The 13,761-nt window shown below is 43.2% G+C and overlaps 1 protein-coding gene across 1 annotated transcript in view; it reads right to left on the reverse strand.

Annotated features, from left to right (window-relative positions):
* PDE5A (phosphodiesterase 5A) overlaps positions 1–13,761 on the reverse strand; it is a 124,885-nt gene that overhangs the window by 80,664 nt on the left and 30,460 nt on the right. The window contains exon 2 of the mRNA XM_077934007.1: positions 1,241–1,358. The gene's annotated coding sequence lies outside the window, so the exon portion shown is untranslated. The remainder of the gene's footprint in view (positions 1–1,240; positions 1,359–13,761) is intronic.

A 13,761-nucleotide genomic window follows, 5' to 3' on the forward strand; every position in this document is an offset into this window, starting at 1 on the left:
GTATTGGACTAGGGCTTGGGAGACCAGGGTTCAAATCCCTACTCAGCCATGAAACTCACTGTGTGACCTTGGGCCAATCACTGACTCTTAGCCTAACCAATATTAAATGGTTCAAGTGCAGACCTGGTAATACGTTGTCCTGTGCAAGGGCAAACTTTGACACACACACCCCAGCCTCGTTCTGCCTTCCCAAAGCTGGCAAAGCAAGATGCTGGGCTTTGAGAAGGAGGTGTGAGGCTCTGGCAGGGTCCTAGAGCTATCCCATCTCATGCCCAAAGCCAGGTAAACACTTGCCCAGCTTTGGGAAACAGGAGGAGGACTCTAGGAGCCTGTCAGAGTCCTCATGCCTCGGGCAAGTGGTTACTGGACTTTGAGAAGGCACCCTCCTTGGCTGCACACACAGTGCCCCCACACTGCTTGCAGTGCCCTAATTCTGCCTCTGCAGGGCTGTTGTGAAGATTGAATGAGAAAAGGAAGAACCATGTACACCACCTTGGACAAAAGGTGGAATGTAAATGCAACAAAATAAGGGACGCAGGTGGCGCTGTGGGTTAAACCACAGAGCCTAGGACTTGCTGATCAGAAGGTTGGCACTTCGAATCCCTGCGACGGGGTGAGCTCCTGTTGCTTGGTCCCTGCTCCTGCCAACCTAGCAGTTCGCAAGCATGTCAAAGTGATACTGCAACGGTGGGAAGGTAAATGGCGTTTCCATGCGCTGCTCTGGTTTGCCAGAAGCGGCTTAGTCATGCTGGCCACATGACCCGGAAGCTGTACGCCGGCTCCCTCGGCCAATAAAGCGAGATGAGCGCCGCAACCTCAGAGTCGGCCACGACTGGACCTAATGGTCAGGGGTCCCTTTACCTTTAAATGCAACAAATAAATAAAACCACATGTTTTCGGACCATTTTGTTCCTAATACAGACTGAGCTCCATATCTAGTTATTCCACTTTCTTTAGTCAAACTTTAGTCCTATGGATGTTACAGGACTCCAACTCAGCCAGCATGACAGATAATGGGAGCTGTAGCCCAACCAAATCTGGAGGGCCACAAGTTCCCATCTCATACCCTCCAACACGATGCAGCCCATTCTTCAGGATAGGACTGCTTACACTATCAGACAACTTGTTGATATTCTTCCTGATTTGCTTGCACAAAACTTAGGCGGATCGGCTTCACATAATAATTTAAATGGCAAAATGTGTCTTACAGGAGAGAGGAAAACTGCAACCAAACACTTACTTTAGAAACTGAGTTGGCAGCAGTGCAGGCACCGAAAACACTTCCGAGGAGAAATGTAGAAAAATGCTTCCTCTGTAATGGCTGTAATGCTTGCGATGCCTCTAAATCACTGCAAAACCTAGATGGAAAACAAAAAGAAAGTTTTAAAAGAAAGCTTCTAGAGAGATGAGGACAGCAAAGAAGCAGCCATCGCAAGGAAGACCACAAAACAGGAAATAAGGAAATATAAAGGTAGAACACAGCATGGGAAGAGCACTACAGTCTATAAGGGACTTGATGAATGTCTGGAAACTTCCATTGGGTTAGAGTGGAGCAGCCAAGCTTGTTTCTGGGGTTAGCAGGACTGACCAAATTAAGCCAATTTCATGTCGTATTCATTGTATTTCAATTTGTTTCCAAACTCAATGCAAGGAGTTAGCATGGACCTTTCAGGCACCCAACTGGACCAATATATCTCAGGATTCTCCTTTGTGAATCTGCCTGAGATCTGGGGTTCTGAAGCAATCCTTCTCCCTTTGCCAAGAGAAGTGCAGTTGGTGAAAACAGGAGAGAGGGCCTTTCCAGTTGTGGCACCTAAACTATGGGATAGTTTTCAAAGAGGGATTTGTTTGGTCCTTTCCTTTGTATCTAGTTTTAAAACAGGCTCTTAATAATGGCTCATCCCAGCATGAAATATTTAGTAGATCCTTTGACATGAGCCCATATGGTGTCCTGGGAGAAAGCATTCTCTGTGACAGTCCCCAAATGAGAATTCCCTCACCACAGAAGTGGGTCTAGCATCTTCATTGTATAGCAAGGATTATATCTGGGAATGGGAATGGGAATCTTTCTTGGAGGCTAATTAGTTAAAAAGAGAGAGAAGAGCGGAAATGTTAGCATGTTTCAAATCTAATTCTAATCATAATTCCTTCTTATGTTTTGTTCTTTCCCACATCACTTTAAGCCCTATAGACCTCATAGATGGGGTGCTGTGGAATGAGACAGAACTTTGTTCAGATGCCAATGAAAATCAGAGCTGGAGTAGTGCTGCTCACTATGCTTTGCTGAGTTGCTATAGCTGTGGACAGAAAGCAGCTTGTGGTGGTTCTCTGGGCCCAAGGCATGAAGGCAGGTTGTTCATTCCCCTAGTTCCCCCTGGAGGAATTTCCAAATCAAAGCGCATGTGGTAGACTCTGAAAAGATGCGATGGAGTGAGTCTGAGACTTGAGTGCAGCCTTCTCTGACCTGGTGCCCCGAGATCAGCCGTTCTCTACCTTGGGTCCCTAGATGTTGTTGGACTACAACTCCTATCATCTCTGATCACTGGTCCTGCTAGCTAGGGATGGTGGGAGTTGTAGTCCAACACAATCTGGGGACCCAAGGTTGAAAAAGCCTGAGCAGATGCTTTGGACTATGTAACCTTCAGAGTGTTAGATCAGGAAAAATATGTGCTTCCTGTGACACTACTCTTATCAGATTGATTTTATGGTGTTTATTTTGTAAATGGCCAACAGGCTGATAAATCAATCAATAGCTAGGATGCATGGTGACTCTTTGGTCACAGCTATTAGAATCAGGGGGATATAGGGTTGGATATGAAAGCTGAGGCTGGCCAGACTGACAATCCTGAGTACCCACGGCTGTAGGCAATTAGCTAAAATCAGGCCAACACTACAGCTGGCATTTGACAAGCAGCATGCTAAACATTAGTAAGCCAGTGGGTCACTTCAGCTTTTGTAGTAAGCATTGCAAGAGTGGTTGCAATTATACATGGTCCTGCTTTCCAGCTGGAGCTGGGCTGGTGAGTGCAGTCAGAAAGACAAAAGTCATGGCAGGTGACCTGATCTATGCAATGACTAGATGCAGATAGCTTTTTGAATATATTGCCAACAAGATTAGCATTAAATCCTCCACTATATGTCAGCCACAAATCTTTTTTTGATTCCATGATCCTAGTTAACATACCACCTTTCTGGATCATATATTGTATCATGGTTCTCCAGTTTCATCAGAGATCTCAGTGAAATTGTGCACCTTTTTTCCATCATTCCTCCCTTTTTTGTCATTCCTCCTTTTCTCTCATCAAGAATTTGCTTTCAGATTTGATTTGAACCCTTTTGCAAAGCTCTTACTGCAACTGTCTTTTGAGTGCTGCAGATTTAAAGGACTGCACAAATTGTTTTGATTAGCTTCCTGCACTAAATACTGCATGTCGGGACTGCGGACAAGAGATTCACCAGAGACAACAAGCTGAAAAAGCATTTACTACACTGGAAATGACAAACTGAAGGAGCAACACTGGCTGTTTCTCTCCTGGCTATCAAACAAATCTGAAGTGGTAGGAAATTACATTAGTGACTCTGTGGAGTGGCATCTTGTCACCTGCCAGCAAGTATTAGAAATGTAGAAGGAAGTGTTTGTCAATAATAAACAAAATGGCATTAAACTCTCCAGTGGCGGTTGCCACTTGGTAGAGTTTCAGGTGGTTTTAGTAGATTATCTGGGGGAAGCAAGGCCTACTGATTTGGGAAGAAGGGGGGAATGAAAGTTATCTGCAAGTAAAAAGGAAATGCAGACAAAGTATGAAAGCTCTGGAGTAGAGCTCATGTTTTGCATGAATATTGTCATAGGTGCAGACTCTGGCATCTCCAGGTAAAAGGATCAGGTAGCAGGGAAAGACTTTTGTCAGAAACCCTGAAGGACAGATTGAGGTTGAATCCTGACAAGACAGAAGTACTGTTTTGGGGGGACAGGGGATGGGCAGGTGGGAGGGACTCCTTGGTCCTGAATGGGGTAACTGTGCCCCTGAAGGACCAGGTGTGCAGCCTGGGAGTCATTTTGAACTCACAGCTGTCCATGGAGGCACAGGCTAATTCTATGTCCAGGGCAGCTGTCTACCAGCTCCATCTGGTAAGCAGGCTGAGACCCTACCTGCCCGTGGACTGTCTTGCCAGAGTGGTGCATGCTCTAGTTATCTCCTGCTTGGACTACTGCAATGCGCTCTACATGGGGCTACCTTTGAAGGTGACCCGGAAACTGCAGTTAATCCAGAATGCGGCAGCTAGACTGGTGACTGGGAGTGGCCACCAAGACCACATAACACCGGTCCTGAGAGATCTGCATTGGCTCCCAGTAGATTTCCAAGCACAATTCAAAGAGTTGGTGCTTACCTTTAAAGCTCTAAACAGCCTCAGTCCTATATACCTGAAGGAGCGTCTCCACCCCCATCGTTCAGCCCAGACACTGAGATCCAGCTCCGAGGGCCTTCTGGCAGTTCCCTCATTGCGAGAAGTGAGGTTACAAGAAACCAGACAGAGGGCCTTCTTGGTAGTGGCACAGCCCTGTGGAATGCACTCCCATCAGATGTCAAAGAACTAAGCAGCTATCCTATTTTTAAAAGACATCTGAAGGCAGCCCTGTTTAGGGAAATTTTTAATATTTAATGCTGTATTGTTTTTAACTCGATTGGGAGCTGCCCAGAGTGGCTGGGGAAACTTAGCCAGATGGGCGGGGTATAAATAAATTATTATTATTATTATTATTATTATTATTATTATTATTATTATTATTACTACTACTACTACTACTACTACTACTACTATTCCAGACATGCATGATTTAGTAGAACCACATCATTGCTGTTCTGCTTTAACCTGAAAGCACCTCATGCTTTCAGACTTCTGAAATAATAACCCTCAGTATCTACATGGGCAGTCTCCCTTTCCTCAGCTAAATACTCTATTGTACTCCCAATCACAAACTCCCCCTGCTGCATTGGGGGCAGGGGCAGCGGGCAAATATAAAAGCACACTATTTGGAAAGGAAAGGGCTAAAGTAACCTAGAGTGGAGAGACAGACCACAGAGAGGGAAAAGGCTAGAGCAGCCTAAGAAACAGCCATCTGTACAGGACATAAGCAGCCAGAATAGCAGTGCAATTCCACCGAATTTCTAAAAGTCAGATTTTCTGAGCTTTGAAAAAAAAAGCTGGTAGGTGGCTAGGGAAAACACAAAAAAGAAATGCTTTGTTCATGACACCATGCAGTTGCTTCATAAAAAGTGGGCAAACCAAAGCAGCGTTGCTATTCCACAGTAAACGGCTGGATGGAAGTAGCCTCAGAGAAGACGGTACTGAGCTAGATTGGCAAATAAACCTGCTACGGCAGCTTCCTAGGCTAGAACAATGCACACCTGATCCAGGTGCTTTCTGTGTTTGCCCTGATGCGCATACAGGATGTGCCCAGTCCAAGGGAGCGTGCCTAATTGAGCTGAATGGGGAATCGTCTTTGAGCACACCCAGAGCAGCCTCCTCTGTTCCAGTGAATATGAATCCCTTGCTGGTGAATGGACCCTCTGTGCTCACTCAAGCTCTCACAACAAAAAAAGGATTCACTAGATCATAGAATCATGACCCACTGATTGCGAAGAAGTACAGTAGTGCTGGGTAAATTTAAGTTGATCGTGTGCCAATTTCTCCGATGCAAGGAAGCCTCCAAGGGACTACTGGGCAGCCATATGGAATGAATACAGTTTACACAGAAATCAGACAGAGAGGCTGCTAGTTTATGCCTGGGAATAAAGGCTATAGCTTGGAACTGGCTGTGCTGAGTGCTGGAAGGAAGTAGCTTGCTCTGTTCAGAGTCCCATGCTTGGCAGAAGCAGCCTGCACTGTTCTAAGTTCATTGGACTCTGGGGCCTTGATTTTTGCCTGGGGACTAGCAATGCCTTTGTTTGCTGTTCCCCCCTACTGTTCATTCTCAACATGGGTGTGTGTGTTTTTGTATAAGCAGATTTTTAACTAGGTCGCCTGGGCCACTATTACTTTTCCCTCTGTAGGAAACCAACTTTCAGAGGTTTATCCAGATCAGGTAAGCAGGAGCAAAACCAAACTTGGTAAAGAAGCAGACATAATAGCTGTACAGTGGTGCCTCGCAAGACGAAATTAATTCATTATGCGAGTTTTTTCGTCTTGCGAATTTTTCGTCTTGCGAAGCACGGTCAAGTTGCAACTGCACCTCTTCAAGCGGTTTTAAGAAAAAGGAAACAAACTTGCAAGACGTTTTCATCTTGCGAAGCAAGCCCATAGGGAAATTCGTCTTGCGAAGCAACTCAAAAAACGAAAAACTCTTTCGTCTTGCGAGTTTTTCGTCTTCCGAGGCATTCGTCTTGCGAGGTACCACTGTACCACCAAAGGACAAAAATGAAAGACGCAAACAAGCACTAGCACTAACAGAGAAGTTGCTCTTCCATAATAGAGAAACCTCATGACAAGGGGAACTAAATGTGCATGTGCAATAAATGCATGTATTTTCAAGAGAAGGAGGAGGGACCTTATAATAGCCTTTGCCAACCCAAACCCTTCCGATAGTTTGGACTACAGCTTCCATCAGCTCCAGTCAGCATGGTTAGAGGGGACTAGGTTGGTTGGCAAAGTCCCATCTGCACTATACATTTGAAGCAGAATCATGCCAGTATAAATCATGCTAGGATTCTTCTCCCAAAGAATCCTGGGAATTGTAGTTTGCTAAGGGCACTACGGAGGGGTGTTAGGAAACCTCTATTCCCATCCCAGAGCTACAGTTCCCAGAGTTCCTTGGTAAGAGGTATTGGTTGCTAAATTACTCTGGGAATTGTGGCTTTGTGAGAGGAATAGGGTTCTCCTAACACCCTCTTAGCAAACTGCAGTTCCCAGGATTATTTGGAGGAAGCCTTGACTGTTTAAAGTGTCAGTGCATCGAGTTCTTGTACAGTATAGCCTAAAATCAGCTGAATTGCTTCCAAAATGGTCTTTCAATATTTTGTACAGCTCCACCATAAATGAAGAAAACCAGCTCTAATAGCCTGACATTTCCAACAATGGAAAATACTGGTATGATAAACCCTACAGAGGTTTTACAGGGGTAAAATATCTGCTTACAATATTTTACAAATCAGGCTCATTTCGACATTAAACTAAGTGACAGTCAGTGATACACAATATATATCAGGGGAAGCCATTGTGGCGGCTCTCAGATGTTGTGAACTTCATCTCACACTGACTCCAACTAGCAAGGCCAGCGATGATGGTAGTTCTACTCTAACAACATCTGGAGGGTATAACATTGGCCATCCCTGATATAGACAGAGACCTATGTTTGGTCAGGATTATCAAACCATAGATGAAGCCATCAGAATGTTATTGATTTGTTGAAAGCAAACCTTTAATTCCTGACCACATCACCATTAAATTTTTACAAGACTACTCTTATCTGTGAACAAAAAATCCATCCTGCATTAAGTCAGTTTGGGACAAAAGCATTAAAAAACCCCCAAGGTTCAAAGGACTCTGTGTGCTAGTGGAAGCCTACAGGGTGCCCCACCCACATCTTCTACTCAGCACACCCCCTGTAGCTCCCCAAAACCACTATGGAGGGTCAGTTTAGTGCATTTCCAGTCAGATTCCCAATAGGGATTATTTCCAAAATCATCAGCAGCCATAAACATCAGGACAAGTATAGGTTCTCAGCAGCTCATAAAAATTCCCATATACTGAGACATCAACACTCCAGTAGCCACACACTAATCCTCCAGAGCAACAGTTTTCCCATACAATCTACTGCAGATATTTGTGAGAGAAGAGGTCACATACATCCCACGATCCATCACTGTTTATGCTCCATGCCCTGGTTTTATTATGCGAAATCTTGACCTTCATTGAAGAGGTGAAACATAGGAAGCTGACTTTCCTAATACCAATTCAGAGTATGGCCCATCTAGCATAGTATTATCTATACAATATTTCTCAGTGAGTCCCCAGGGCTGCGGACAAAGGTTTTTTTCCAGCCCTACCTGGATATGCCAGGGACTGAACATGAATCTTTTTGCATGAAAATAATTTGCACTACAACTGAGCTGTAACCCTTCCTCGGGTAAGAGCTATGGCACACTTGGGTCTTCATCCCTTACCTCTTCTGGGCTACATCTGAAGGTAGCCCTGTTCAGGGAAGTTTTTAATATGTGACATTTTAGTGTATTTTTCATCTTTGTTGGAAGCCACCCAGAGTGTCTGGGGAAACCCAGCCAGCTGGGCGGGGTACAAATAATAAATTATTATTATTATTATTATTATTATTATTACATTGATCTAGTTTTGGGGCAGCAAGATTGTTCAAGCACTGAGGTCCACAGTGGAAACATGAGCAAGGCAGATGATACTAGGAATATGTGCAAAGGAAAACAAGACAAGCCAGCTTTTAAAAAGGAACCAATTTATGTGCATGCCATTTTTATCACTCTTGCATGATGATCTATACTTGACAGACAAAAAACACTGTTCCGTGCACGTATTAAAGCCAAAGGATCCCTTCCTGTGCTAAAGTAAGATGTTAACAGCATGGAAAACTGCCCTTTATGAGACCCCCTAAGAAAGCATGTCCTTGAGTTCATTCATCCTATTGTGGAATGGCTGTAGACTCTGAGATCAGTTTGTACTGTACCTACAAAAAAAGCACAAATTCTTTTGCTTTATAGCTAAAGGCAAAAGGCTCCTCAGTTCCGACATTTACTATTAAAACTAGAACATGTTTCTATAAAAAATGTAAACCCTGGCCCCAGAGACTTATAAATTAAACTATAAAAAAGAAATATTTTGATTTATTTATTACTGTGTCCTCTTTTTAACTGTGCAAAGCAATTCATTCTAGTACCCCACCCTCAGAAAGGAAATCTGCCTTCTTTTACTTTGCTTTTACACATCACGTTAAGCCACAGTCAATGGCTTACTGTGAACACATACATACATATCTCTCAATATGCTTCTTCCCACTAGTGGACAGAAACAACAAATCATGTTTCCTGGCATGGCATTCTGCCCAAATCTGGAATTATGGTTTGTTTCACTCAAACAAACCCTGATTTGTAAGTCAAGAACAAGCATTGACTTGCTGATCATGGTTTGTTTGTAGTACAACAAACCATGGATGAAGCTTGAATGGAACTTGTCCCTGCTTGCAATTTTTAGAGATCCTTCTGCTTCCTGAGCAAATTTTATTGCCTTCTCCTTTTCAATTTCCTCTTTTTTTTCCAAAAAAGAAGACCATCTTATCTTCTTTGCCCGAAAGTTTAACATTTCATTCCTGTTCTAATGCCATTGCAACAAAACCCAAGGATCACTGTTGCTTCCATTTACTAGTAAGGAGGAATACTCTGCATTTTCCTGATCAACCACTAGCCATGGCTTACTGTGACATGCAAATGCAGCCTTTGAGGTAAATGATCCAGCAGCCAATGACAGGGCTCCACTAGTAGAAACCATTAGTGGAAACCACCTATCACTGCTGCAGAATGATTGAGAAAACCCTACCCTTACTGGTACCACAGGGGGGTGACAACGGAGGCAGGGGGCTCTTTGGTTAGTACCATGCACGTCAGCAGTTCCTGCCTGCCTGCCTTTGTTGATGTTAGTAGGCCATGTCAGTGCCAGGGAAAGCTAGCCAAACAGTCCTTCCAGCAGTGATGTCTGAGGCATCCTTGTGCCACTTGATCAACTGCTGCTTGATCATTCTAGTGTGTTATTATAGCTAAGCTCATCCTACTGTGTACGATATAGAATACCACCTTGCTTATGAAGTTTTTGATTGCTCAGGGCAAGTGCCTCTGATTAATTGGAACAATTCAACTTAATTAAACAGCTGACTTCTTGTAGTCGTTTGCTCTCCAACCCTGTCTGGCTAGCTAACCTCACAGCTTGTGAAATGAACTTCGTGAAAATGAAATGTAGCAGATGCAAGGTTGGACCTCAACCGTGAGACATACTTTACAACTGGCTGGCTGTGATTCTGACAACTGGCAAAGGTCCTTCCGATACAGCTTGTTAGACTCAAGTGCCCCATTGATTATTATGCACTGAGAGTAGGCCTCTCTCTGCTGAGTTGTCAGGAGATCATCACCACAAACTAGTGGCATAAATTCTTCTCAGGGCTCTGTGATAAGAACAAGGGAAGAATATCACTCACAGCCCCAGTTGGCTTGAGGGCTAAACCTAACATTGGAAGATGGCCTCCGTGCTGTTCACTCTATGTTTCAAAGCTCTATGACCCAGGGCAACCATTCTTAACACTGATACCACCACAGACTCAAGTGTTTGTATGTGTAATGAAATACAAAGATGTCAGCAGGGGTTTAAGGGTCCTCCTTGTTTCTTGGGAAATGATGGGTTTTTAAAAAGTGAAGACATTTCCCTTATATTTTTATTTTTTAAAAAAGCACTGGATTAAAATAAAATAAAAAGCACATTGGATTATTTAATGTAAACAGTGAGAAAACCAGACACCTTGTCTAAAAATAATAATAATATGTACAGTGTGCTTGGTTTATTTTAAAGTAACAAAAATAAGTTGAAAATGCACAGTGGTTTATACAAGCTAAATTATGACATAAAACAGATTATAATTTGTGCCAAAAGAAGAACATGCAGACCATTCTGTAATTAAAAGCAGAGGGCTGAGCCTGCTACGAGCTATGTGGATGGTAGAAAGTCATGAAAAAGAAGAATGCTTGCTATGTTTTTTATGTCAAAGTCAGGGCATTATGATTACACACAATCATATTGCATTAAAAAGATATGGTTTAAGTTACATTATGAAGGAGAATTTGTACTCTGAAATGTCAGTACAAATAAAAGGAAACATTGTTCAGGCGGGCATTGCTCTTGAACATTGCTTAATTCCTGCTGGTGATTGATCAGAAGCAGCAATCATGTATCTTCCAAACTTAAGACTGTTTACTGTATATGTTTAATAATCAATTGGTGGTGGCTAAATTCTGCTTGGTTTGACTGCACACAGCTAAAGCTTAGTGTAGGGCTATTTGAAAGCCCTTTTATAAACATCTCTGTGCTGCTCTCTAAACCATGGGTTTTCAGAGGATTCAAAGAGCAGTGTGGGCCTCAAAACTGGAGGTTTAAAGACCAGTGTTGGGGTGTTTGCAAAAGGCCTTTCAAACAGCCCAACACTGCACTTTGAAGTCCAGACCATTGGTGCTTCAAAGCAAAATGTCAATTGGGAGAGATGGGGAGATAAGGATCTGTGCCAATTATTACATTTGCTAATTCCAAATTAATTCCAAAAAGGGGTTTTTAAGGTGAAATCAGTTAATTTCCTTAGCCACTTCTGACCAAATTTTTCTCATAATATCTGAGTGAAATCAATTTGAACTAGTAGAGTAGAGCTATAGCTTTAAAAAGAGCTGTGGAGGAAGCAATAGATACATGCAAGAATTTTGCACCAGTCAGTACAGATCCTGTGGTGGTTTAGGAATTTCTCTCAGTACCTTATTCTAATGTGAAGACTCAATTGCACAGTCAGATTCTGAGTTCCATGTCCCGTTACATCTTAAAGAATCTAAATGTGGTGATTCATTATAATAACCTTAAGGAATTATAGTCTTAGATAAGGTGCAGTCAGATGTTCTCCATGACATGTGCAGAAGTTACAAAGGAACAGTAGTTTATGATGTATAAACTGGAATCACACCCCTAAAAGCTGTTGACAAAGAAGTCAGAGGGCGCAGGAGAAGACATTTGAGGGCCAGGCTCCAAGTCAGAGTTCTGCCACTTTAAAGTCTTGGGCAGAGCTAGGAGAACCAGCAGAAGTTGCATCACTATTCAACTAGCTCAGACAAATCAGGAAGCAACTTTCATTGCTTCCTGGAATTTGCACTAGGAGCTGTCCCTGGTACTGCCCTGCATGACCTAGTATGGAACCTTGTACCCACAGGAGATCTGATGAAAGGTGTTCCCCTTTGACTTCAATGAAAAATGTTACTGTGACTTGATTGGAGAAGCCCACTCATGCAGTAGCTTGAGCATGTTTTCTCATGTGTGTTGGGCTACCTGTGTAACTAGATCTGGGAGACATCTATCATCTATCTATCTACAGTTGTACCTCGGGTTACAGATGCTTCAGGTTACAGACACTTCAGGTTACAGACTCCGCTAACCCAGAAATAGTACCTTGGTTTAAGAACTTTGCTTCAGGATGAGAACAGAAATCGCGTGGCGCAGCGGCAGGCCCCATTAGCTAAAGTGGTACCTCAGGTTAAGAACAGTTTCAGGTTAAGAATGGATCTCCAGAACGAATTACGTTCTTAACCTGAGGTACCACTGTATCTATCTATCTACTTTATTTATTTCACTACTTTAATTATCTACTTTAACAAAGTCTTCAGTTCATGCAGTGAACGGAACTGAGTTCGCCTCAACTACTATGTACAACAATACTGAACAAATAAAACACTAGAGAGAGAGAAGGGACTATTAGTCTATAAAGGCATATTTCTTTTACGTTATATCAGGGGTGAGCAAGGTTTACCTTGCCTGGGCTGGTTCACTCCAGAGGCGATCCCTCCATGGGCCGGATCGCTCGTGTGCATGAGCATGTGCGGCTGCGATTTCCAGCGTCTGAGCATGCGCAGACACAATTTCTGGCACCACGGAAGTGAGTCCCCGTGCCACGCTGCACCACTTTAGCGGAGTGTACAGGGACTCTCCAAACAGGCGGCTTGATTTGGGGGCGGCTCGTGAGCCAGTTAAATGACCCCCGTGGGCTGCTTGTGGCCCATGGGCCTGCGTTATATCCTTCAAATAACTTAGATCACAATGGCTAGTTCTGTGAGATTCGTGACAGTGGTCTATCCGTGGGGCATATGAAATTGCTACAGTTTTGTGAAGTAGAGTAGGAGGACTAGCAGATGGGACTAAGCACTGACGAAGTGTGTCATCATCATTTTCTTCCAGTGCTGGAATCTGAAATGTGTCACGAAGTGGTTTGATGTAAGGCACATTTTCTACAACTTTAAGAACCTCTCTTTATGCTGTGATCATTATGTGATTTACTTTTGAAATCTGCTGTAACGCAGGATGAAACGATAATATGAGCCAAAGTTGCATAGCTGTAGGTAGGTGGGAAGATAGATGTTGTTTAATATGGGTTCAGTCTCCTGCAGTAATTTATTGTACTTCCTTGAATATACCCAGAAACCTCTTAATCACCACTTGGTTGTGGCCAATGAATTCTGGGGTGTGCCTCCCCCCAAACTTAGCAAATTACTAAGCAATCTTTGAAAGTTGTCCCTCCCGCTAACTGAAGAGGGATACGTTCCAAAAGCTGGGGGGGGGGGGGGACAAGTGAATTTCTAGTTACAAGCTCACATTCTTCAGGGAACATCAACTCATTATTGGCAAGCAATCGATTTGGCAAAAGATGATATTCCAGCACCTATTACCAACATACAGATGGGTAGCCGTGTTGGTCTGCCATAGTCAAAACAAAAAAAATTCCTTCCAGTAGCACCTTAAAGACCAACTAAGTTAGTTCTTGGTATGAGCTTTCGTGTGCATGTATCTGAAGAAGTGTGCATGCACACGAAAGCTCATACCAAGAACTAACTTAGTTGGTCTTTAAGGTGCTACTGGAAGGAATTTTTTTTGTTATTACCAACATGTTCATGGAACAATTCTGTAGGAAAGAGGAGCAATAATAAATGTACAATGCTGCCTACTCTTATG

Source organism: Podarcis muralis, chromosome 9 (assembly GCF_964188315.1).
Source record: "Podarcis muralis chromosome 9, rPodMur119.hap1.1, whole genome shotgun sequence".
NCBI classification, from domain to species: Eukaryota; Metazoa; Chordata; class Lepidosauria; order Squamata; family Lacertidae; genus Podarcis; species Podarcis muralis.